Here is a 24,593-nt window from a genome sequence, read left to right on the forward strand (position 1 = left end):
AGAAGAATCCCAGAACCTTGAGCCAGAGAGTAGGAAAATGAAACTTGACTGCAGGCCTTCAGGGAGCTGAGTTGGCAAAGAGGTTTGGAGGTCTCAATGTTCACCCTACACACTTCCAATCAATCCCTCCGTTTTAGTATAGCACGTCACCTCTGCCTTCAGCATGCCTGAAATCCCTGAGTCCAGATGCCCTTTGCTTTAACTTATCTGGAAAATAAATAAATCTCTTGCCAGGCCTGGAGCAGGGGCTATTGCCCAGCAGTACACATGAAGGAGGGGAATAGGGTAATTCCCACAAAGGAAGGGGGAATTCCAACAAATCCTTAAATAAATGTTTAATCCTCACCTACAGATTCTTAATAGCTGGTGCCCCAATTTCACAGATGTTATTATTACAGGTTTGTAATGCATTTTAATGTGACTGATCATTATCTCAGTCTCTTTTTGCAAAATTGTCTTAATTGTGGATATTTATTTATTCTTCATTATGATTCTCTTGCCTCAGTGTGCTAATTTACCAAAAACTCCTAATGAGATTTTTATTGGAATTGAGTTTAATTTACAGATTAACTTAGAAATAATTGACAACTTTACAACATTAAGTTGTTTCATCAATGACTATTTACTATTTTTCCTATTTATTTAGATCTTCTTTTATGCCCTTTTGAGCTGTGGACAGAAGTGGTATATGTAACTTCAAGGACATGCCCTTAAAGAGAAGTAGCATGCCTTTCTCCTTCTCTTTCATCCTTACTGGCTAGATTAGGGATGTAATTATTGATCTTAAAGCTGCCATCTTGGATCATGAAGTAACCTTGGGACTAGAGGCCATATATAGCAAAGTAAAAAGTTGGAAGGGGAAAGGATTTCTTAATCTGTGGGTACCATGCCAGGCCTGGAACATGTTTCTAAACTTAAACCTCAATTTGTTTAAACCACTGCTACTTTGGTTCTGCTTTCATTTACAGCCACCATATAGCTAAACTCTACCCCAGTGATTCGCATAGTGGAGTTCCCTAAAGCAGTAGTCACAGAATCACCTGGAAACTTGTTAGAAATACTCATTCTTGGGAACGTGATATACTGAATCAGAAATGATGGGTGGGGCCCAGCAATCTGCTTTAATGAGACCCTCCACCTCATTGGGACTGTTGATAAAGTTTGAAAAACATTACCCTATTTCCCTCTTAGGTTCAACACCCACAATAGAATTTCTTCATGGGAAGATTTCTTTAGGGGGCAGAGCTCAGAGGTCATCCTGGAGTAAAGGCTGCCACACATATGCTTTGCATAAGTGGAGTAGAGGGCAAGAGAAGGACCTGACTGGTTCATCTATTCCTCACACAGTTGTTTCAAGAATGACTGATGATTATTGCCCATGGCTTCCTCCTGCTGACTTGCTGAACTACGCAAATGATAAAATGCCACACTGGCTCACAGGTGACCAATCCATGATTAGATTCACACTCAGGCCATTCTAATTATAGATGATTAGCTGATTTATTCATAACTCCACAGCACTTTCCTTTTTCACCACACTACACAGCATTACAAGAATGTTCTGATCTTCTGGGTGCATTAAGTGAGAGATAATCCTATGTTTATTGTAAGAATTTCCTAGGCATACCTTCTGCCAAGTTTCTAACTCAAAAACCAATTTTTGAAAACCCATTCCGGAAAAGCAACTTACATAAAATTCAATCTCCTTTAAGTGTTTCTTAATTTGCAGAGATCTCCTACTCTTGCTATCTGTCTTAGCAAGCCGACTTCAGTGAAAATGGAGATTTATTGGCTCACAAAAGTAAGAATTCCCATAGTATAGTGGGTGGTAGCTTCAGGCATGGCTGGATTCAGAGGCCCAAAGGAATCTTTAGGACTTAGTCCCTCTCTTTCCATCTTTTGGTTCTACTTTCCTCTGTGTTGGCTCCATTCTCAGCAAGCTATTTCCATGTGGTGTCCCCCAGCAGCTCTGGTTTCGTAATTCTCACAGTCATCAATCCTAGTAGTTCCACCATGGCATGAGAACTGAAACTCAGGGGCCTGGTTTGCATCATGTGCACATCTCTGAACCGATCACTGTGGCTATATACATAAATTATTCCAACATTCCTCTAAGTAGTTGTACATCCTAGGCTGGTGCCTCCATCACCCAGGAGCAATCATGTGGGTGCCCTGCATGGGAATTCTCCACCCATCCTTGTGGAGCTTCTAGGGATGAGGGGTAATCAGGGCTCAGAAGAGCAGAGCTGTGTCTGAGGATGGACAGGTTAAAGAAAATGATCTCTGCCAGCAATTTACGGATCAGAAAATCCCGTGAGTTAGAGAAACAGCTACAAGGAGACATGACATTATAAGAGTTGATAGAGGAAGGCAGAGACTGAGGGAGAAAGATACTGGGGAACATAAAGAGATAATTATAGTTACAGTGAAAGATAAGATTATGAAGAACAGACAGAGAGGGAGACACAGAGACAGCAATGAAGACCAACAAAGCTAGAGAACAGTATGCCCAGATGAATGGAGACACAATAACAGCTCCTCCTTCCACCACCCAGCACACACACACACACACACACACACACACACACACACACACACAGAGAAACACCGCCAGAGAGAAATAAAAATTCAAAGAGGCTGAGAAAGACATGTCTTTTGGGTATGAGGGATTTGGGGTGGTTGATGAGAGAACCATTCATTCAGGGATGGTGGGACAGTTGTTTCTAGGGAGAAAGACTTGAGTCATGGTAAAGCCACAAATCCAGGGCCTGGATAGAACTGTGTATTCATTCATTACCTAAATATTTACTGAAACAACAAAAAGACAACCACAACCCAATTAAAAATTTTTTTCAAAATTTGAATAGAATTTTCTTCTAGAGAAGATACACAAATGACCAACAAGCACATTGAGATGCCCAACATCACTCATCATAAGAGAAATGCAAAAGAAAACACAATGAGACACCACTTCACACTCACTAGGATGGCTAGAATTTTCTTTAAAGGAAAATAACAAGAGTTGGCAAGGATATAGAAATATTGGAACACTTGTATATTGCTGATGGGATGTAAAATGCGGTAGCTACTAAGTATTTATAGTGGCATTATTCACAACAGCCAAAAGGTGCAGACAGTCCAAATACGTATCAAGAGTGGATAAACAAAATGTAGCGTATCCATACAATGGATATATACTTTACTATAAAAAGTAATGAAGTACTGATGCATGGCTACAACGTGGATGAACCTTGAAAACATCATGTTAAGTGAAAGAAACCAGACACAAAATATCTCATGATTCCACACTAGGTAAATCTATGGAGACAGAATGCAGATTGGTGGCTGCCAGTGGCTGGAGGAGCAGGTACTGGGGAGTGATTGCTTTTTGGGTATGGGGTTTTCTTTTAGGACAATAAAAATATTTTAGAAACTGATATACATAATAGTGGTTGCTTAACACTCTGAACGTACTAAATGCCACTGAATGTTATGTGGTTAATATAAAAATGGTTATGTGGATTTCACTTATTTGTGCGATGTGATGGTCAGTCAGGTGAGGCCACATGAGAATAGGAGAGGCACAGGAAACAAGGTTTAATGTACTTACAGATGCTGGAGAAGAGGTCACCACCTCATGTCACACAGGGTCAGAGGAGAAGCATCAGGTACTGGGCAAGTGGCAGAAGACAGGGGTGAGAAAAGAACTTTTGCCATGATCTTTTTTTTTTTTTAATTTATTTATTTATGGTTGTGTTGGGTCTTCGTTTCTGTGCGAGGGCTCTCTCTAGTTGCGGCAAGCGGGGGCCACTCTTCATCGCGGTGCGCAGGCCTCTCACTATCGCGACCTCTCTTGCTGCGGAGCACAGGCTCCAGACGCGCAGGCTCAGTAATTATGGCTCACGGGCCCAGTTGCTCTGCGGAATGTGGGATCCTCCCAGACCAGGGCTCGAACCCGTGTACCCTGCATTGGCAGGCAGACTCTCAACCACTGCGCCACCAGGGAAGCCCGCCATGGTCTTTCTTGAAGCAGGAAAGACAAGGTTGGGCAGGGTAAACAGTTCAGGATTGGCTAGTTTGAGTAATTCAGGTGGGCTCTACGTTATAGGGGTGGTCCCCAGATGCCCGGTACCTGGACCTTGGATCTGGAATCTGGACCTGCGATGATTAAGGCACTGGAATATTGCCCTCTGGGGGTGCACAGGCCCGAGAGAGGAGGTAAGGCTCTGGATTGGTTGGTTTGCAAATCGTAGGCATGCTCCAGGCTGAGTCCTTTGCCATCTCAAAGAATTGGCCAGCCCTGGGAGGGGTAGTCTACCCAAGCCAGAAAGGAATGTTCAAAAATGATGTCAAAATGTCATAATATACAGAAAGTTAAAATGTATAGCCAATAACATATTGAAAGAGAGAGAGAGGGAGAGAGAACCAACTGTTCTAGATCCTGGGAACACAGCACTGAACCCAGAGTCCCTGCTCTTTTGGAGCTCACCTCTCGTGGGGGAGGGGACAGAAAACAGAGAGGTAAGATAACCTTGGTAGGGATGAGGACTGAAATAGGAAAGCAGAGTCAGGAGCTAGAGTATACAGTAGTGGGTGGGAAAGCTATTTCAATAAGGTGATCAAATCAAAGGAGGCCTCCCTGGAAGGAACATGGAGCAGAGACAAACCTGAATGGAGTGAGGGCTCCACCTGCAAGAAGACAATCCAAGGAAAGGTGGCAGCAAGAGCAAAGTGCTGCGATGGGAGGGTGCTGGGGTTTTTTTTGATATTAGCAGAGCTGCCAGGGAGGGCATTGAGAGAGTGAGACGGCCAAGGCCAGACTGTGTAGGCTTATGTAGTCCCCAGGCGGGTGGGGGTATTTTGGAATTGGTCTAAATTGAATGAGAATGCTCTTGGATTGGAAGAATTAACATTGTTAAAATGGCCATGCCACCCAAAACAATCTATAGATTTAACTCAATCCCTATCAAATTACCCATGAGATTTTTCACAGAACTAGAGCAAATAATCCTAAAATTTATATGGAATTATAAAAGACCCAGGATTGCCAAAGCAATCCTGAGGAAAAAGAACAAAGCAGGAAGCATAACCCTGCTAGACTTCAAACAATACTACAAAACTACAATAATCAAAACAACATGGGGGGGGCTTCCCTGGTGGCACAGTGGTTGAGAATCTGCCTGCTAATGCAGGGGACACGGGTTCGAGCCCTGGTCTGGGAAGATCCCACATGCCGCGGAGCAACTAGGCCCGTGAGCCACAACTATTGAGCCTGCGCGTCTGGAGCCTGTGCTCCGCAACCTGTGCTCCGCAACAAGAGAGGCCGTGATAGTGAAGAGGCCCACGCACCACGATGAAGAGTGGCCCCCGCTTGCCGCAACTAGAGAAAGCCCTCGCACAGAAACGAAGACCCAACACAGCCAAAAATAAATATAAAAATAAATAAATAAATAAAGGATTACTATTAAAAAATAAAAACAAAAAAAAACCACATGGGGACTTCCTTTGCAGTCCAGTGGTTAAGACTTGGCTTCCAATGCAGAGAGTGTGGGTTTGATCCCTGGTTGGGGAGCAAAGATCCCACATGCCTCGCAGCCAAAAAACCAAAACATAAAACAGAAGCAATACCGTAGCAAATTCAATAAAGACTTTAAAAATGGTTCACATATGGAAAAAAAAAATCTTAAAAAACCCCCCAAAAAACCCATGGTATAGGAACAAAAACAGACATATGGATCATAGGAACATAATAGAGAGCCTAGAAAGAAACCTATACACCTACAGTCAATTAAATTTCGACAAAGGAGGCAAGAATATATAATGAGGAAAAGACAGTCTCTTCAGCAAGTGGTGCTGGAAAAGTTGGGCAGCCCCATGTAAATCAATGAAGTTAGAACACACCCTCACACCATACACAAAAATGAACTCCAAATGGCTTAAAGACTTAAATATAAGACACGACACCATAAAACTCCTAGAATGGAACATAGGTAAAACATTCTCTGTACCACTGTTTTCTTAAGTCAGTCTCCCCAGGCAATAGAAATAAAAGCAAAAATAAACAAATGGGACCTAATCAAACTTACAAGCTTTTTGCACAGCAAAGGAAACCATGAGCAAAATGAAAACACAACCATACACCACACTATGAAGGAGTTTCCCTGGAGCTGGCTGCCTTGGCAGCTCTGCAACTTCATGTCTCCTACCCATGGCAGACATTACTAATCAACCACAGACCCCAGTCATCCAGCACCTGGCTCTTAAAATCCTCCTTTATATGCGACCCCAGACAACCTCAGAGCTGACCTGTGAGATGCCCAATATCTGCCATCATTTACCGTGACCCTTCACTGAGACAGTGACCTCCTGAAGATTGTCTGAGATCTTGTGACACAGTGTTGGAGCAGACCCAATCAGTTCTTTATTGGGAAGGGGATGCAGTCTGTAATCCGACAGACCTGTGACCCCAGAAAGATCTCAAGCTCAAGTCCTAGTTGGCTTGCTGTGAGTTCATAGCTGCCCCTGAAAAAGCCACGGGTATGGCAATTATGCCAGCGCCAATAGACCTGGATAATGCGGGCAGCATGGAGCAAACGGCAATAACGAAGGCGGACGCGCCACATGCGGACCCAAGACTGTAGCCTGACCACTGCCCATTTTTGCTGAGCATAATGATCCAGCACAGCCCGCCGCTTCTTCTCCAGCAGCTCTGCCAGCTTCTGTTTCCACCAGTACTGAATAATACATGCTCTGAGGGCTGCATGCAGCAGCGTCCGGCGCACCAGGGTGCCCCGCCACCAGGCCTGGATCTTTATTGCTTGCAACTCTTTGTCAGAGGGGGGCGCTTCCACCGGGGGGTGGGGCTGCAAGGAAAAAGAAGGGACATTTAGGAAACATTCCCGACCCACCTGAGCCCTGGTGTGAGCCAGAAAGGGGTCCTGATCCTTTATCAACAATGGCACCTTCCTCAGAAGTTTGTGGGCACTGGGCAGACCATTGGCTGGAGCCAGAGACCAGACAGGTTTCCCGTCTCTGCCACTCTTGGTTAACAGACACATCACAGTTGAACTCTGAGTCTCAGGGTCCTCAACTGTAACATGGGGCACAACTGCCCTAGCTGTCACCTGGTTCCTTGGACCTGGTTGGCCAGTCTAGAACAAGAACACCACGATCTATGGGTCAAAGGGTTATTCTGTTGTGCCTGGGCCTGACCACCTACCTGGGAAGCATATCACTTCCCTTCAGACCTCACCCACAGGCTGGAGAAAGGACATCCTTTGCTCTCCTTTCATGCCTGACTCCAGCTCCAATGCACAACCTGCTGTCTCCCTCTGTCAACTCACAGGATTAGAAGTTTGTGACTTCCTTGGTGGCACAGTGGTTAAGAATCCACCTGCCAATGCAGGGGACACGGGTTCGAGCCCTGGTCCGGGAAGATCCAACATGCCATGGAGCAACTAAGCCTGTTTGCCACAACTACTGAGCCTGCGCTCTAGAGCCTGTGCTCCGCAACAAGAGAAGCCACCACAATGAGAAGCCTGCGCACCGCAACGAAGAGTAGCCCCCGCTTGCCGCAACTAGAGAAAGCCCGGGCGCAGCAACAGAGACCCAATTCAGTCAAAAATCAATCAATAAATTTATATATAAATAAATAAAGAAGTTTGTCTGCCCCACACAGTTTGGAACCTTTCTCATTTATTCCTCACTTTCACTTCTTTTGGTTCTCACATCTTGAACTTCAGTTAACACACATACATGTACTCATGTAAACACACACACACTGCCACACAGTTCTAGACTTGGGTTTCCCTGTAGTTGACTCTGCATCCCCCAAACACAGCCCTCCCACCCCGCTCCCCAACTTTGGCATAGTCTGGTTCCCACTTGTCAGGGTTTCTTTTCCCTACAACCAAATCTCCATATCTCAGTCACACCCACCTTTCTCAGGCCGAGAAGGAACTAGGACAAAAGGACAACAAGGATGAGTCAATTCCTGTTCATTCCAGTTCTGGATAGGACAACCACTCACCCTGGTTGGCCTGGGACACACTATCAGTTCATGACTGTTGCTCCTGAGCAATAATTCATAGCACTATCTTTCACTCACAAATGTATCCTGCTTTGGATGACAAATTCCCTGATCATCCCATGCTATGGACCATAGCGAAGACAACCGTGACTCCTGGCTGACTTTGTTTAGACATGTTGCAGGTTGGGGTGCCCCTCAACTTTGAGGCTTTCTATTGGCCTACCTTTGGTGCAGGGGACGGAGAGGGTGAAGGTGGACGCTCTTTTTTCTTCTCTCTCTCTTCTACTAATGTGGTTTCATCAAGGTCTTCTATCACGATTTGACAAACGTGGCCATCTTTCTATAATCAGAGTTCAGAGGGGAAAGATATAGGTAGGTTGTTCTCTGTAAATTGTGTGCCGAGTCCACCACATGCTCAACCTCCTGCCTTGCCCAGAGACCACAGATATAGGACTTATATCCTTAACAACTGTGGAAATCCACCTTCCCCTGCTGTAACTTTGGGTGGACTGGCTCTCTCTTACACAACATTGAATGCCCATGACTTGGAAATAGATGGTTCAAATCCCTCAGGTCTGTGATCCCTTAAATTTCCCATAGTTAGGAGGTAGATGGTTCCATTGCTCTCAGGTCTGTACTCTTCCAGCCACAGCTCTGGCAGGAAGAGGGAAGCGAAGACAGAAATGATGTCATAAGGGCACCTATGACTCAGGCATCAGAATGGTTCCCCACCATTGAGCCCTTTTTGTGAGAATCTGGAAATCCTGTCCCTTCTTCCTGCCATAAATGACCAAAATTTGGCTAAAATGGCAGGACACTGAAAATACTGGCCCATTGGCACAGAATTGTATGAAGTTGGTCATATCAGGCTGGTTGATAAAAACATAAATTTGAGACGATTTAAATATTCGTCAATAGGGAATTCAATTTCATCGACTTTAGTTCAATCAAACAATGGAACCAAGTAATATACAGAAAGAATGAGTTTGGAGCAAAATCTTAAACAGGTTCTTTACAAAAGATTTATGATGGCTAAGAAGCACATGAAATGATGCCCAACATCATTATTCATGATGGAAATAAAATTAGAACCACAATGAGATATTTTCTAGACACCCTAGAGAATGGCTAAAATAAAAAATACTGACAACATTAAATATTGACAAGGATGTACAACAGCTGAATCTCTTATACACTGCTGGTGGTAACATATAAAACAGAAGAAATACTCCGGAAAATGGTTTGGCAGTTTCTAATAAAGTTAAGGATATCTCCACCCTATAACTCAGCAATTCTACTCCTAGGTATTTACACAGAAAAATGAAAACATGTGTCTACAAAAGATTTGTGCAAAAATGTTCATAGCAAATTTATTCAGATAGGTCAAAACTGGAAACAACTGAAATGTTCACCAAAGGTGACTAGAGAAAGCAACTGTACTCTGTTTATATAATGAAATAATATACAGTAATAAAAATGAACAAACTACTGAAACACAATAACACAGGTGAATCTCAAAGACATTATGCTAAACGAAAGAAGCCAGACATAAAAGAGTATTTACAGGATGATTCATTTACACAAAATTTTAAAACAAGCAAAATTAAAATATAGGTGAAATGATTCAGAACAGAGATTACACCTAGAGTAGAGGTATAAGATGTACTGCTTGCAAACAACACAGAAACAAAGAGAAATGTGCTGTATCTTGTTTTGGGTGGTGCTTACTGTGGAATATTGAATTGTGAAAATTCACCTAAATGATCTATTAAGAAGTGCTTAAAGGGGAAGGATCAAAATGGCAGAGGAGTAGGACGTGGAGCTCACCTTTTCCCCACAGATGCATCAAAAATACATCTACATGTGGAACGACTCTCATAGAACATCTACTGAACACTGGCAGAAGACCTCAGACCTCCCAAAGGGCAAGACAATCTCCACCCAACTGGGTAGGACAAAAGAAAAAAGAAAAAAAAAAGAGAGAAAGGAATTGGGACGGGACCTGCACCCCTGGGAGGGAGCTGTGAAAGAGGAAAGGTTTCCACATATGCGGAAGTCCTCTCACTGGAGGGGAGATCAGACAGGACAGAGGGGGAGCTTCAGAGCCTCAGAGGACAGCAGGAGAGCATGGCAACAGGCCTGCAGAGGGCAAAGTAGAGAGAGACCTGTACAGACATTCGGTGCCGACCGGCACTCCCTAGCCTGAGACGCTTGGCCATTGGGGCTGGTGGGGGCTGGGTGCTGAGGCTCGGGCTTTGGAGGTCAGACCCTGGGGAGAGGACTGGGGTTGGCTGCTCGAAGGCAGCCTGAGGGGGCTAGGGTGTGGTGCGCCACAACGGAAGGAGTCCGGGAAGAAGCCTGGGACCGCCAGAGAGGCAAGGCGCCATTGTTGAGGGGCGAGTGAGGAGAGGGGTGGGCACACCATAGGAGCTTCTGTCTCGCTCGCTCTCAGGGGGCAGGACACCGCCTACACAAGCTACGGGGGTGGGGGCGAGGGGTGGGGTGCAAGCCACCACTGCCATCTTGGACTCCAGAGTCAGGCGCTGACCATTACCCTGCTGAGGGTTCTGTGAGTGGATGTAGGTCACTGTCCCTAACTTCCCAGGAGTGTGCACAGCCCGCCAGTGCCAAGGGTCCCACTAACAGGCGCCAACTGCTGTCCCCGCCTCTCCTGGAGGATATGCAGTCAGCTCCCTCTGACAGGGGATCTGTGACCAGGAGCCAACCGCTGCCCCTGACTTCCTAGAAGCGTGTGCATGGGCTGTGCACCTGCACACCCCCTATCAAGGGGATACCGGGCAGCACATGCTGAGGAGACAGGAAGCATCCAAACCAAAAACAGCCCTCACACCAAAAAAATATTAAACCCACACAAGCTATGCAGGGACACTCCCACATATAAATAGCCCTACAAGATGACAGTAGGTATTTGTTTCTCCTAAACTCACAGAGTAAGAGAAATATAAGCAAAATGAAGAAGGAGAGGAACCACTCTGAGTTAAAAGACCAAGAGAATTCCCCTGAAGGAACAAACAATGAAACAGACCTCTTTAGTCTAATAGACACCAAGTTCAAAAAGAACGTAATGAGGGATTTCCCTGGTGGTCCAGTGGTTAAGAATCGGCCTTCCAATGCAGGGGACATGGGTTTGATCCCTGGTTGGGGAACTAAGACCCTAAATGCTGCAGGGGAACTAAGACCCTAAATGCTGCAGGGCAACTAAGCCCACGCACTGCAACTACTGAGCCCGTGCGCCACAACTAGAGAGCCCGCATGCCACAACTACTGACCCGGCATACTCTGGAGCCTGCGCACCACAACTACTGAGCCTGCGCGCTCTGGAGCTCACACATCACAGCTAGAAAGAAGCCCACGCACTGCAACTAGAGAAGACTGCGTGACACAACAAAGAACCTGCGCACCGCAACAAAAGATCCCACATGCCTCAGCAAAGATCCCACAGGCCACAACTAAAGATCCCAAAAGTGGCAACAAAGGTCCTGCGTGCCGCAACTAAGACCCGACACAGCCCATAAAATAAATAAATAAAATAATTTTTCATAATAATAAATAAACAAATAATTTTTTTTAAAAAGGAGGTAATGAAAATACTGAAGGAATTAAGAAAAGCTATCAACAGAAATGCAGATTACTGTAAAAAGGAACTAGAAACTATAAGGAGGAGCCAGGAAAAATTAGAAAATTCATTTGTTGAGATGAAAGCTGAGCTCAAAGCAAAGAATAGCAGAATGCATAATGCAGAAGAAAGAAGAAGTGAACTGGAAACTAGAATGGAAATTACCCAATCAAAAGAGCAGACAGGGGACTTCCCTGGTGGTCCAGTGGTTAAGACTTCACCTTCCAAGGCAGGGGGTGTGTATTCAATCCCTGGTCGGGGAGCTAAGATCCCAAATGCCTCGTGGCCAAAAAAACATAAAACAGAAGCAATACTGTAACAAATTCAATATAGACTTTAAAAATGGTCCACATTAAAAGAAAAAAAATTAGTTTAAAAAAAGAGCAGACAGAAAGCCAAATGAAAAAAAATGAAAGCAATATAAGAGGCATATGGGATAATGTAAAGCGGGCCAATCTATGCATAATAGGGATTTCAGAAGGAGAAGAAAGAGAAAAGAGGATTGAAAATGTATTTGAAGAAATTACGGCTGAAAACTTCCCAAACCTAAAGAAGGAAACAGATATCCAGATACAGGAGGCACAGAGGGTCCCAAACATGATGAACCCAAACAGACCTACACCAACAGACCTACAACAGACATATTATAATAAAAATGGCAAAAGTTAAAAATGGATTCTAAAGGCCACAAGAGAAAAACAAAGAGTTAATTACAAGGAAACCCCCATAAGGCTATCAGCTGATTTCTCTACAGAAACACTGCAGGACAGAAGGGAGTGGCAAAATATATTCAAAGTCTTGAAAGAGAAAAATCTGCAACCTAGAATACTCTACCAGGCAAGATTATCATTTAGAATAGGAGGAGAAATAAAGAATTTCTCAGACAAGCCAAAACCAAAAGAATACAGCAATACTAAACCTACCCTAAAAGAAATATTGACAGGTATTCTCTAAATAAAAAAGAAGCAAGAAGATATAGGAAGAAGGAAATAAAAATTGGAAAGTAAATCACTTAGTATACAGATCAAAAAGAAAAAAAGAAAAACCTACTTGTGAAAGCAATGATAAACACAAGGAACAGCAAAAGGATAAACAAGAAGATATAAAAAGGGACATCAAAATCATAAAATGTGGGGAAGGAGAGTAAGAAAATGCAGATTTTTTTTCTTTTTCTTTTTCTAAAATGTGAGCGTATAAGACTATCAGTCTAAAGCAAGCAGATATAGGAAGGGGTTAACATACTTGGAAAACCAGGGCAACCACAAATCAAAAACATACAATAGATTCACAAAAACTAAAAAGAGAACACAAGCATAAAAAAGGAAATCATCAAACCACAAAAAGAAAAACAAAAAGGAAAAGAAAGGAACAACCGAGAAACAAAGAACCAACTGGAAAATAAGGTTTGAAATGGCAATAAATACATATGTATCATAATTACCTTAAATGTCAATGGACGGAATGCTCCAATCAAAAGACACAGCGTGGGACTTCTCTGGTGGTGCAGTGGTTAAGAATCCGCCTGCTAATGCAGGGGACACGGGTTTGATCCCTGGTCTGGGAAGATCCCACATGCCATGGAGCAACTAAGCCTGTGTGCCACAACTACTGAGCCTGTGCTCTAGAGCCCACGAACCACAACTACTGAAGCCCACGTGCCACAACTACTGAAGTCCATGTGCTCTAGGGTCCACATGCTGCAACTACTGAGCCCGCGTGCTGCACCTATTGAAGCCCACATGCCTAGGGCCTATGCTCCACAACAAGAGAAGCCACCGCAATGAGAAGTCGCCCCCGCTTGCTGTAACTGGAGAAAGCCCACGTGCAGCAACGAAGACCCAACACAGCCAAATAAATAAATAAATAAATAAATAAATAAATAAATAAATAAGACACAGCATGGCAGACTGGATTAAAAAACACGAGCCTACAATATGCTGCCTACAATAGACCACCTTAGGGCAAAGGACACACATAGACTGAAAGTGAGGGGATGGAAAAAGATATTTCAGGCAAACGGAAATGACAAGAAAGCGGGAGTTGCAATACTCATACTAGACAAAAGAGACTTTAAGGTAAAGACTATAAAGAAAGATAAAGAAGAACACTATATAATGATAAAAGAATCAATACAAGAAAAGGATATTACACTCATCAACTTATATGCACCTAATATAGGAGGACCCAAATACATAAAACAAATACTAACAGACATAAAGGGAGAAATTGATGGGAATACAATAATAGTAGGAGACTTTAACACCCCACTCACATCAATGGATAGATCTTCCAGAGAGAGAATCAATAAGGCAAAAGAGATCCTAAATGATACAACAGAACAGTTAGATTTAATTGATATTTTCAGGACATTATATCCAAGAAAAAAAAAAAGGATATACGTTCTTTTCAAGGACACATGGAACATTCTCTAGGATTGACCACATACTTGGGCACAAAACTAACCTCAACAAATTTAAGAGTACTGAAGTTATTTCAAGCATCTTCTCTGACCACAATGGCATGAAACCAGAAATCCACCACAGGAAAAGAAATGAGAAAAAAACGACTACATGGAGACCAGACAAAAAAAGGACTCCATGGAGAATAGACATGCTACTAAAAAACCAATGGGTCAATGAGGAAGTAAAAAAATAATTTAAAAATACCTTGAGACAAACAACAACGAAAACATAACCATACAAAATCTATGCAATGCAGCAAAAGCAGTTCTTAGAAGGAAGTTCATAGTGATACAGGCCTTCATCAAAAAAACAAGAAAAATCTCAAGTCAACAACCTAACCTACCATCTAAAAGAGTTAGTAAAAGAACAAAGAAAACCTAAAGTCAGCAGAAGGAAGGAAATAATAAAGATCAGGGAGGAAATCAATAAAATAGATATTTTTAAAAAATAGAAAAGATCAATAAAACCAAGAGCTGGTTCTTTGAAAGTGTAAACAAAATTGACAAACCTCTGGCCAGGCTCAACCAAGAAGAAAAGAGAGAACCCCAAATAAACAAAATAAGAAATGAAAAAGGAGAAATCTCAACTGATACCGCAGAAATACAAAAAACCATAAGAGAATACTATAAACAATTATATGCCAACAAATTTGATAACCTAGAAGAAATGGACAAATTTCTAGAAACATACAGCCCACCAAAATTGAATCAAGAAGAAACAGATGATTTGAACAGACTGATCACTAGAAGTAGAATCTGTAATTTAAAAAACTCCCTACAAACAAAAGTCCAGGACCAGGTGGCTTCACAGGCAAATTCTACCAAACATACAAAGAAGAATTTACACCGATTCTTCTCAAACTATTCCAAAAGACTGAAGAGGAGGAAACACTCCCAAAGACATTCTATGAAGCCAACATCCCCTTGATGCCAAAACCAGACAGATACCACCAAAAAAGAAAATTACAGGCCAGTATCTTTGATGAATATAGATTCAAAAATTCTCAACAAAATATTAGCAAACCAAATCCAACAACACACAAAAAAGATCATACACCACGACCAAGTGGGATTCATCTCAAGTTCACAAGGATGGTTCAACATTTGCAAATCAATCAATGTAATACACCACATTAACAAAAGAAAAGTTAAAAAATCACATGATCATCTCAATAGATGCAGAAAAAGCATTTGACAAAATTCAACATCCATTCATTATAAAAAACTCTTACCAAAGTGGGAATAGAGGGAACATATCTCAGCATAACAAAAGCCATTTCTGACAAACCCACAGCCAATATAATACTCAGTGGTGAACAGCTTTAGCCTTCCCACTAATATCTGGAACAAGACAAGGATGCCCACTCTCACCACTTCTATTCAACATAGTATTGGAAGTCCTAGCCAGAGAAATCAGACAAGAAAAAGAAATAAAAGGTATCCAAATTGGAAAGGAAAAGGTATAATTGTCACTACATGAGGATGACATGATACTTTATATAGAAAACTCTGAGGACTCAACACAAAAAATACTAGTTCTAATGAATGAATTCAGCAAACTAGCAGGATATAAGATTAACATTCAAAAATCTGTTGCAGGGGCTTCCCTGGTGGTGCAGTGGTTGAGAATCTGCCTGCTAGTGCAGGGGACATGGGTTCGAGCCCTGGTCTGGGAGGATCCCACGTGCCGCGGAGCGGCTGGGCCCGTGAGCCACAATTGCTGGGCCTGCACGTCTAGAGCCTGTGCTCTGCAGCAAGAGAGGCCGCGATGGTGAGACACCCGCGCACCGCGATGAAGGGTGGCCTCTGCTTGCCGCAACTGGAGAAGGCCCTCGCGCGGAAGCGAAGACCCAACACAGCCATAAATAAATTAAAAAAAAAATCTGTTGCATTTCTTTACACTAACAGTGAAACATCAGAAAGGGAATGTAAAAAAAAAAAACCTCTTATTTTTAAAAAACTTTTTATTTCATATTGATTAACAATGCTGTGATAGTTTCAGGTGTACAGCAAAGTGATTCAGTTATACATTTTCCCATTTAGGTTGTTACATAATATTGAGCAGAGTTCCCTGTGTTATACAGTATGTCCTCTTTGGTTATCCATTTTAAATCTAGCAGTGTGTACATGTCAATCCCAAACTCCTTAACTATCCTTTCCCCCCACCCTTTCCCCCTGGTAACCATGTTTCTTCTCTAAGTCTGTGAGTTTCTGTTTTGTAAATAAGTTCATTTGTATCATTTCTTTTTAGATTCTGCATAAAATGATACTTTCTTTCTCTGTCTGACTTACTTCACTCAGTATGACAGTCTCTAGATCAGGGGTCCCCAACCCCCAGGCCATGGACTGGTACCGGTCTGTGGCATGTTAGGAACTGGGCCGCACAGCAGGAGGTGAGTGGTGGGCAAGCGAGTGAAGCTTCATCTGTATTTACAGCTGCTCCCCATCTCTTGCATTACCACCTGAACTCTGCCTCCTGTGAGATCAGCCGCGGCATTAGATTCTCACAGGAGTGTGAACCCTACTGAGAACTGTGCATGTGAGGGATCTAGGTTGCGTGCTCCTTATGGGAATCTAATGCCTGATGATCTGATGTGGAGCTGAGGTAGGGATGCTAGTGCTGGGGAGCAGCTGCAAATACTGACTATCATTAGCAGAGAGGTTTGACTGCAAAGAGACCATAATAAATTGATTGCTAGCAGACTCATATCAAAACCCTATCAGTGAGTGGCAAGTGAAAAGAAGCTCAGGGCTCCCACTGATTCTGCATTATGGTGAGTTGTATAATTATTTCATTATATATTACAATGTAATAATAATAGAAATAAAGTGCACAATAAATGTAATGCACTTGAATCATCCGGAAACCATCCCCCCCCACTCTGATCTGAGGAAAAATTGTCTTCCACGAAACCGGTCCCTGGTGCCACAAAGGTTGGGGACCACTGCTCTAGAGCCATCCATGTTGCTGCAAATGGCACTATTTCATTCTTTTTAATGGCTGGATAATATTCCATTGTATATATGTACCACATCTTCTTTATCCATTCCTCTGTCGATGGACATTTAGGTTGTGTCCATGTCTTGGCTATTGAAAACAGTGCTGCAATGAATACTGGGGTGCATGTATCCACTGGGACCATGTTTTTCTCCAGATATATGCCCAGAAGTGAGATTGCAGGATCATATGGTAGCTCTGTTTCCAGTTTTTTAAGGAACCTCCATATTGTTCTCCACAGTGGCTGCATCAATTTACATTCCCACCAACAGTGTAGGAGGGTTCTCTTCTCTCCACACCCTCTCCAGGATTTACTGTTTGTGGATTTTTTTGATGATAGCCATTCTGACTGGTGTGAGGTGGTATCTCGTAGTTTTGACTTGCATTTCTGTAATAATTAGCGATGTTGAACATCTTTTCATGTGCCTCTTGGCCATCTGTATGTCTTCTTTGGAGAAATCTTTATTTAAGTCTTCTGCCCACTTTTTGATTGGGTTGTTTGTTTTGATGATATTAAGCCGCATCAGCTGTTTGCAAATTTTGGAGACTAATCCCTTGTTGGTCACATCATTTGCAAATATTTTCTCCCACTCTGTGGGTTGTCTTTTCGTTTTATTTATAGTTTCCTTTGCTATGCAAAAGCTTTTGAGTTTAATTGGGTCCCATTTGTTTATTTTTGTTTTTATTTCCATTACTCTAGGAGATGGATTGAAAAAGATATTGCTGCAATTCATGTCAGAGAGTGTTCTGCCTATGTTTTCCTCTAAGAGTTTTACAGTGTTGAGTCTCACATTTAGGTCTTTAATCCATTTTGAGCTTATTTTTGTGTATGGTGTTAAAGAATGATCTAATTTCATTTTTTTGACATGTGGCTGTCCAGTTTTCCCAGGACCATTGAAGACACTGTCTTTCCACCATTGTACAGTCTTGCCTCCTTTGTCATAGATTAATTGATCATAGGTGCATGGGTTTATTTCTGGGTTTTCTATCCTGTTCCATTGATTTATCTATATTTCTATTTTTGTGCCAGTACCATACTGTTTTGATGACTATAGCTTTGTAGTATACTCTGAAGTCAGGGAGCCTGATTCCTCCAGCTCTGTTTTTCTTTCTCAAGATTGCTTTAGCTATTCGGGGTCCTTTGTGTCTTCATAGAAATTTTAAGATTTTTTTGTCCTAGTTCTGTGAAAAATGCCATTGGTACTTTGATAGGAGTTGCACTGAATCTGTGGATTGTCTTGGGTAGTATAGTTATTTTGGCAATATTGATTCTTCCAATCCAAGAACATGGTATATCTTTCCATCTGTTTGTGACGTCTTTGATTTCTTTCATCAGCATCTTATAGTTTTCGGAGTGCAGGTCTTTTGTCTCCTTAGGTAGGTTTATTACTAGGTATTTTATTCTTTTTGATGTGATGGTAAATGGGATTGTTTCCTCAATTTCTCTTTCTGATCTTTCGTTGTTAGTGTATAGAAATCAACAGATTTCTGTGTATTAATTCTGTAACATGCAACTTTACCAAATTCATTGATGAGCTCTAGTAGTTTTCTGGTAGCATCTTTTAGGATTTTCTATGTATAGTATCATGTCATCAGCAAACAGTTACAGTTTAAGTTCTTCTTTTCCCATTTGGATTCTTTTTATTTCTTTTTCTTCTCTGATTGCCATAGCTAGGACTTCCAAAACTATGTTGAATAAAGATGGAAAGAGTGGACATCCTTGTCTTGTTCCTGATCTCAGAGGAAATGCTTTCAGCTTTTCACCATTAAGTACGATGTTAGCTGTAGGTTTATTGCATATGACCTTTATTATGTTGAGATATGTTCCCTCTATGCTCAATTTCTGGAGTGTTTTTATCATAAATGGGTGCTGAATTTTGTCAAAAGCTTTTTCTGCATCTACTGAGATGATCATGTGGTTTTTATTCTTCAGTTTGTTGTTGTAGTGTATCACACTGACTGATTTGCAGATACTGGAAAATTCTTGCATCGCTGGGATAAATCTTACTTGATCATGGTGTATGATCCTTTTAATGTATTGTCGGATTCGGATTGCTAGTATTTTGTTGAGGATTTTTGCGTCTATATGCGTCAGTGATATTGGCCTGTAATTTTCTTTTTTGTGTGTGTGGTATCTTTGTCTGGTTTTGGTATCATGGTGATGGTGGCCTCATAGAATGAGTTTTGGAGATTTCCTCCTCTGCAATTTTTGGGAACAGTTTCTGAGGGATAGGTGTTAATTCTTCTCTAAATGTTTGATGGAATTCACATGTGAAGCCATCTGGTCCTGGACTTTTGTTTGTTTGGACTTTTTAAATCACAGTTTCAATTTCAGCACTTGTGATTGGTCTGTTCATATTTTCTATTTCTTCCTGGTTCAGTCTTAGGAGATTGTACCTTTCTAAGAATTTGTCCATTTCTTTCAGGTTGTCCATTTTATTGGCATACAGTTGTTTGTAGTAGTCTTATGATCCTTTGTATTTTTGTGGTGTCAGGTGTAACTTCTCCCTTATCATTTCTAATTTTATTGATTTGAGTCCTCTCCCTTTTTTTCTTGATGAGTCTGGCTAAAGGCTTATCAACTTTGTTTATCTTTTCAAAGAACCAGCTTTTAGTTTCATTGATCTTTTTTATTGTCTTCTTTGTCTCTATTTCATATTTCTGCTTTGATCTTTATGATTTCTTTCCTTCTACTAACTTTAGGTTTTGTTTGTTCTTCTTTCTCTAGTTCCTTTAGGTGTAAGGTTAGATTGTTTGAGATTTTTCTTGTTTCTTGAGGTAGGCTTGTATTGCTATAAACTTCCCTGTGATAACTGCTTTTGCTGCATCCCATAGGTTTTGGATCGTTGTGCTTTCATTTTCATTTGTCTATGGGTATTTTTTTATTTCCTCTTTGATTTCTTCAGCAATCCATTGGTTGTTAGTAGCATATTGTTTAGCCTCCACCTGTTCGTGTTTTCTACAGTTTTTTTCTTGTAGTTGATTTCTTCTTCTTCTTCCTTTTTTTTTTTTTTTTGGCTGCACCATGGGGCACGTGGGATCTTAGTTCCCTGACGAGGGATCGAACCCAGGCCCCCTGCAATGGAATGCAGAGTCTTAACCACTGGACTGCCAGGGAAGTTCCAGTTAAAAAATTTTTTTTCTTTAATTGTGGTAAAAGTCACATAATATAAAACATACTATTTTAACCATATTTAACTGTACAGTTCAGTGGCACTAAGTACATTCACATTGTTGTGCAACTCTCACCATCATCCATGATGACCATCTTTAGTGTTGTGTTTGGGTTGCTTTTTCTTTTTTATGTGTTTATCTACTGTAGTTTTTGGCTTTGCTGTTCCCATGAGGTTTTGATATAGCAGTGTATATGTGTACAAGGTTGTTTTAAGTTGCTGGTCTCTTTCCCGCCTAGAGGAGCTCCTTTATCATTAGTTGCAAAGCTGGTTTGGTGGTGCTGAATTCTCTTAGCTTTTGCTTGTCTGTAAAGCTTTTGATTTCTCCATCAAATCTGAATGAGAGCCTTGCTGGGTACAGTATTCTTGGTTGTAGGTTCTTCCCTTTCATCACTTTAAATATATTGTGCCACTCCTTTTTGGCCTGCAGAGTTTCTGCTGAGAAATCAGCTGATAACCTTATGGGAGTTCCCTTGTATGTTATTTGTCGTTTTTCCCTAGTTGCTTTAAAAATCTTTTTAGTCTTTAATATTTGTCAATTTGATTACTATGTGTCTTGGCATGTTCCTCCTTGGGTTTATCCTGCCGGGGGCTCTCTGGGCTTCCTGGACTTGGGTGACTGTCCTTTCCCATGTTAGGGAAGTTTTCAGCTATTATCTCTTCAAATATTTTCTCAGGTCCTTTCTCTCTCTTTTCTCTTTTTGGGATGCCTATAATGCGAATGTTGGTGTGTTTAATGTTGTCCCAGAGGTCTCTGACTGTCTTCATTTCTTTTCATTCTTTTTTCTTTATTCTGTTCCACGGCACTGATTTCCACCATTCTGTTTTCCAGGTCACTTATCCGTTCTTCTGCCTCAGCTATTCTGCTATTGATTTCTTCTAGTGTATTTTTCATTTCATTTATTGTCTTGTTCATCTCTGTTTGTTTGTTCTTTAGTTCTTCTAGGTCTTTGATAAACATTTCTTGCATCTTCTCAATCCTTGCCTCCATTCTTTTTCTGAGATCTGGATCATCTTCACTATCATTATTCGGAATTCTTTTTCCGGAACGTTGCCTATCTCCACTTCATTTAGTTGTTTTCCTGTGGTTTTATCTTGTTCCTTTATCTGGGACATAATCCTCTCCCGTTTCATTTCGTCTAACTTACTGTGATTGTGTTTTTCATTCCGCAGGCTGTAGGACTGTAGTTCTTCTTGCTTCTGCTGTCTGCCCTCTGGTGGATTAGGTTACCTAATAGGCTTGTGAAAGCTTCCTGATGGGAGGGACTGGTGGTGGGTAGGGCTGGGTCTTGTCCCTCTGGTGGGCAGGGCCGTGCTCAGTAAAAGTTTAATCCACTTGCCTGCTGATGGGTGGGGCTGTGTTCCCTTCCTGTTGGTTGTCCGTCCTGAGGTGACCCAGCACTGAAGTCTACAGCCTAGACTAATGGGGCTAATGGCGGCCTCCAGGAGGGCTCACCCCAATGAATATTTCCCAGAACTGATGCTGCCAGTGTCTTTATCCTCGCAGTGAGCCACAGCCGCCCAAAACCTCTGCAGGAGACCCTCCAATACTAGCAGGTAGTTCTGGCCCAGTCTCTTGTAGGACCGCTGGTTTACCCCTGGGTCCTGGTGTGCACAAGACTTTGCTTTTGTGTGTGCCCTCGAAGAGCAGAGTTTCTCTTTTCCCCAGTCCTATGGAAGTTCTGCAATCAAATCTCACTGGCCTTCAAAGCCAGATTCTCTGGGGACTCTTCCTCCCATCACTGGACCTCCAGGCTAGGAAGCCTGATGTGGGGCTCAGAACCTTCACTCCAGTGGGAGAATTTCTGTGGTATAACTGTTTTCCAGTTTGTGGGTCGCCCACCCAGCGGGCATGGGATTTGATTTTATCACAATTGCGCCCCTCCTACTGTCTCATTGTGGCTTCTCCTCTGTCTTTGGATGTGGCGTATTTTTTTTTGGTAGGTACCAGTGTTTTTTTGTCTATGGTTGTTCAGCAGCTAGTTGTGATTCCAGTGTTCTGATAAGAAGGGGTGAGCGCACGCTACTTTTTTTTTTCACACACACACACTGTATTTTATTTTTACAAGAGATAAATAGACTGACACCAAGCATTGTACATGGATGACCACAACAAAAGCAACAATGATTGCAATTACCAAACATGAAACACACTCATACTATGTCATAATATTGATATTCAGTCCAGTAATCCTCCACTGTAACAGCTCCTTTACTTTGCAGTGAAAATTGATTTGTATATTCTTTGCCTCTGAGTCCTTGTGGGATTTTTTTTTAATTCAAACAGAAAGTCACAAAAATTATACTCATCCTCATCAGTTCACTCAGTCCCATGTAATTAATTTTTTTTTATCTTGATCTTTTGTTAGCACTTTTATGAGTCCATCAGTTTTTCATTAGAGTTCTGAAAATGCTTATTCATTCAGTCCAGCAGTACAGTCAGTTACCAGAAACCTGTACTTGTCAGAGTCTTTTCCATGAATTTCTTGAAGATGAAACCCTTTTATAGGAATATATTTGCAAAAGCATCAGAGTACACCCAGAACTGTCTGTAAATGACAAAAGACTTAAAAATGACCATGGTTAAAGATTTGATGAAAGTTCATAATAATGCAGTTGACATGAAAATTAGTTATTTCTGAGATATACATTTTAAAGTAATAACTAGGATTATGACTTATAACGTTATACCAGAATATATAAGATTTTTAGAAATTTCATGTAATGTCTGAAACATTTATATTAACATATTTCCATACAAATAACCCAATGAAAGTTTAGTATTAGTTGTTTTGTTTCTTTGTTTTTTTATACTGCAGGTTCTTATTAGTCATCAATTTTATACACATCAGTGTATACATGTCAATCCCAATCGCCCAATTCAGCACACAACCATCCCCACCCCACTGCAGTTTTCCTCCCTTGGTGTCCATATGTCTGTTCTCTACATCTTTGTCTCAACTTCTGCCCTGCAAACTGGCTCATCTGTACCATTTTTCTAGGTTCCACATATATATGCATTAATATACGATATTTGTTTTTCTCTTTCTGACTTACTTCACTCTGTATGACAGTCTCTAGATCCATCCACGTCTCAACAAATGACTCAATTTCGTTCCTTTTTATGGCTGAGTAATATTCCATTGTATATATGTACCACATCTTCTTTATCCATTCGTCTGTCGATGGGCATTAACGTTGCTTCCGTGACCTGGCTATTGTAAATAGTGCTGCAGTGAACATTGGGGTGCATGTGTCCTTTTGAATTATGGTTTTCTCTGGGTATATGCCCAGTAGTGGGATTGCTGGGTCATATGGTAATTCTATTTGTAGTTTTTTAAGGAACCTCCATATTGTTCTCCATAGTGGCTGTATCAATTTACATTCCCACCAACAGTGCAAGAGGGTTCCCTTTTCTCCACACCATCTCCAGCATTTGCTGTTTGTAGATTTTCTGATGATGCCCATTCTAACTTGTGTGAGGTGATACCTCATTGTAGTTTTGATTTGCATTTCTCTAATAATTAGTGATGTTGAGCATCTTTCCATGTGCTTCGTGGCTGTCTGTATGTCTTCTTTGGAGAAATGTCTATTTAGGTCTTCTGCCCATTTTTGGATTGGGGTGTTTGTTTCTTTAATATTGAGCTGCATGAGCTGTTTATATATTTTGGAGATTAATCCTTTGTCCATTGATTCGTTTGCAAATATTTTCTCCCATTCTGAGGGTTGTCTTTTTGTCTTGTTTATGGTTTCCTTTGCTGTGCAAAAGCTTTGAAGTTTCATTAGGTCCCATTTGTTTATTTTTGGTTTTATTTCCATTTCTCTAGAAGCTGGGTCAAAAAAGATCTTGCTGTGATTTATGTCAAAGAGTGTTCTGCCTATGTTTTCCTCTAAGAGTTTTATAGTGTCCAGTCTTACATTTAGGTCTCTAATCCATTTTGAGTTTATTTTTGTGTATGGTGTTAGGGAGTATTCTAATTTCATTCTTTTACATGTAGCTGTCCAGTTTTCCCAGCACCACTTATTGAAGAGACTGTCTTTTCTCCATTGTATATCTTTGCCTCCTTTGTCATAGATTAGTTGACCATAGGTGTGTGGGTTTATCTCTGGGCTTTCTATCTTGTTCCATTGATCTATGTTTCTGTTTTTGTGCCAGTACCATATTGTCTTGATTACTGTAGCTTTGTAGTATAGTCTGAAGTCAGGGAATCTGATTCCTCCAGCTCCGTTTTTTTCCCTCAAAACTGCTTTGGCTATTCGGGATCTTTTGTGTCTCCATAAAAATTTTAAGATGA

At 41.4% G+C, this 24,593-nt stretch overlaps 1 protein-coding gene across 3 annotated transcripts in view; it reads right to left on the bottom strand.

Annotated features, from left to right (window-relative positions):
* Positions 1-24,593, bottom strand: part of LOC103005338 (IQ domain-containing protein F2-like) — a 105,584-nt gene that overhangs the window by 37,576 nt on the left and 43,415 nt on the right. The window contains exons 2-3 of one of the 3 annotated variants that reach the window (XR_009009618.1): positions 8,253-8,369; positions 3,069-3,671 (exon numbers count right to left, since the gene is read on the bottom strand). The gene's annotated coding sequence lies outside the window, so the exon portion shown is untranslated. Of the gene's footprint in view, positions 1-3,068; positions 3,672-6,840; positions 6,864-8,252; positions 8,370-24,593 lie in introns of those variants that run through there. The other 2 variants (XR_009009619.1, XM_057555716.1) reach the window with 2 other exon arrangements.

The sequence above is a fragment of the Balaenoptera acutorostrata genome, chromosome 10 (genome assembly GCF_949987535.1).
Source record: "Balaenoptera acutorostrata chromosome 10, mBalAcu1.1, whole genome shotgun sequence".
Taxonomy (NCBI): domain Eukaryota; kingdom Metazoa; phylum Chordata; class Mammalia; order Artiodactyla; family Balaenopteridae; genus Balaenoptera; species Balaenoptera acutorostrata.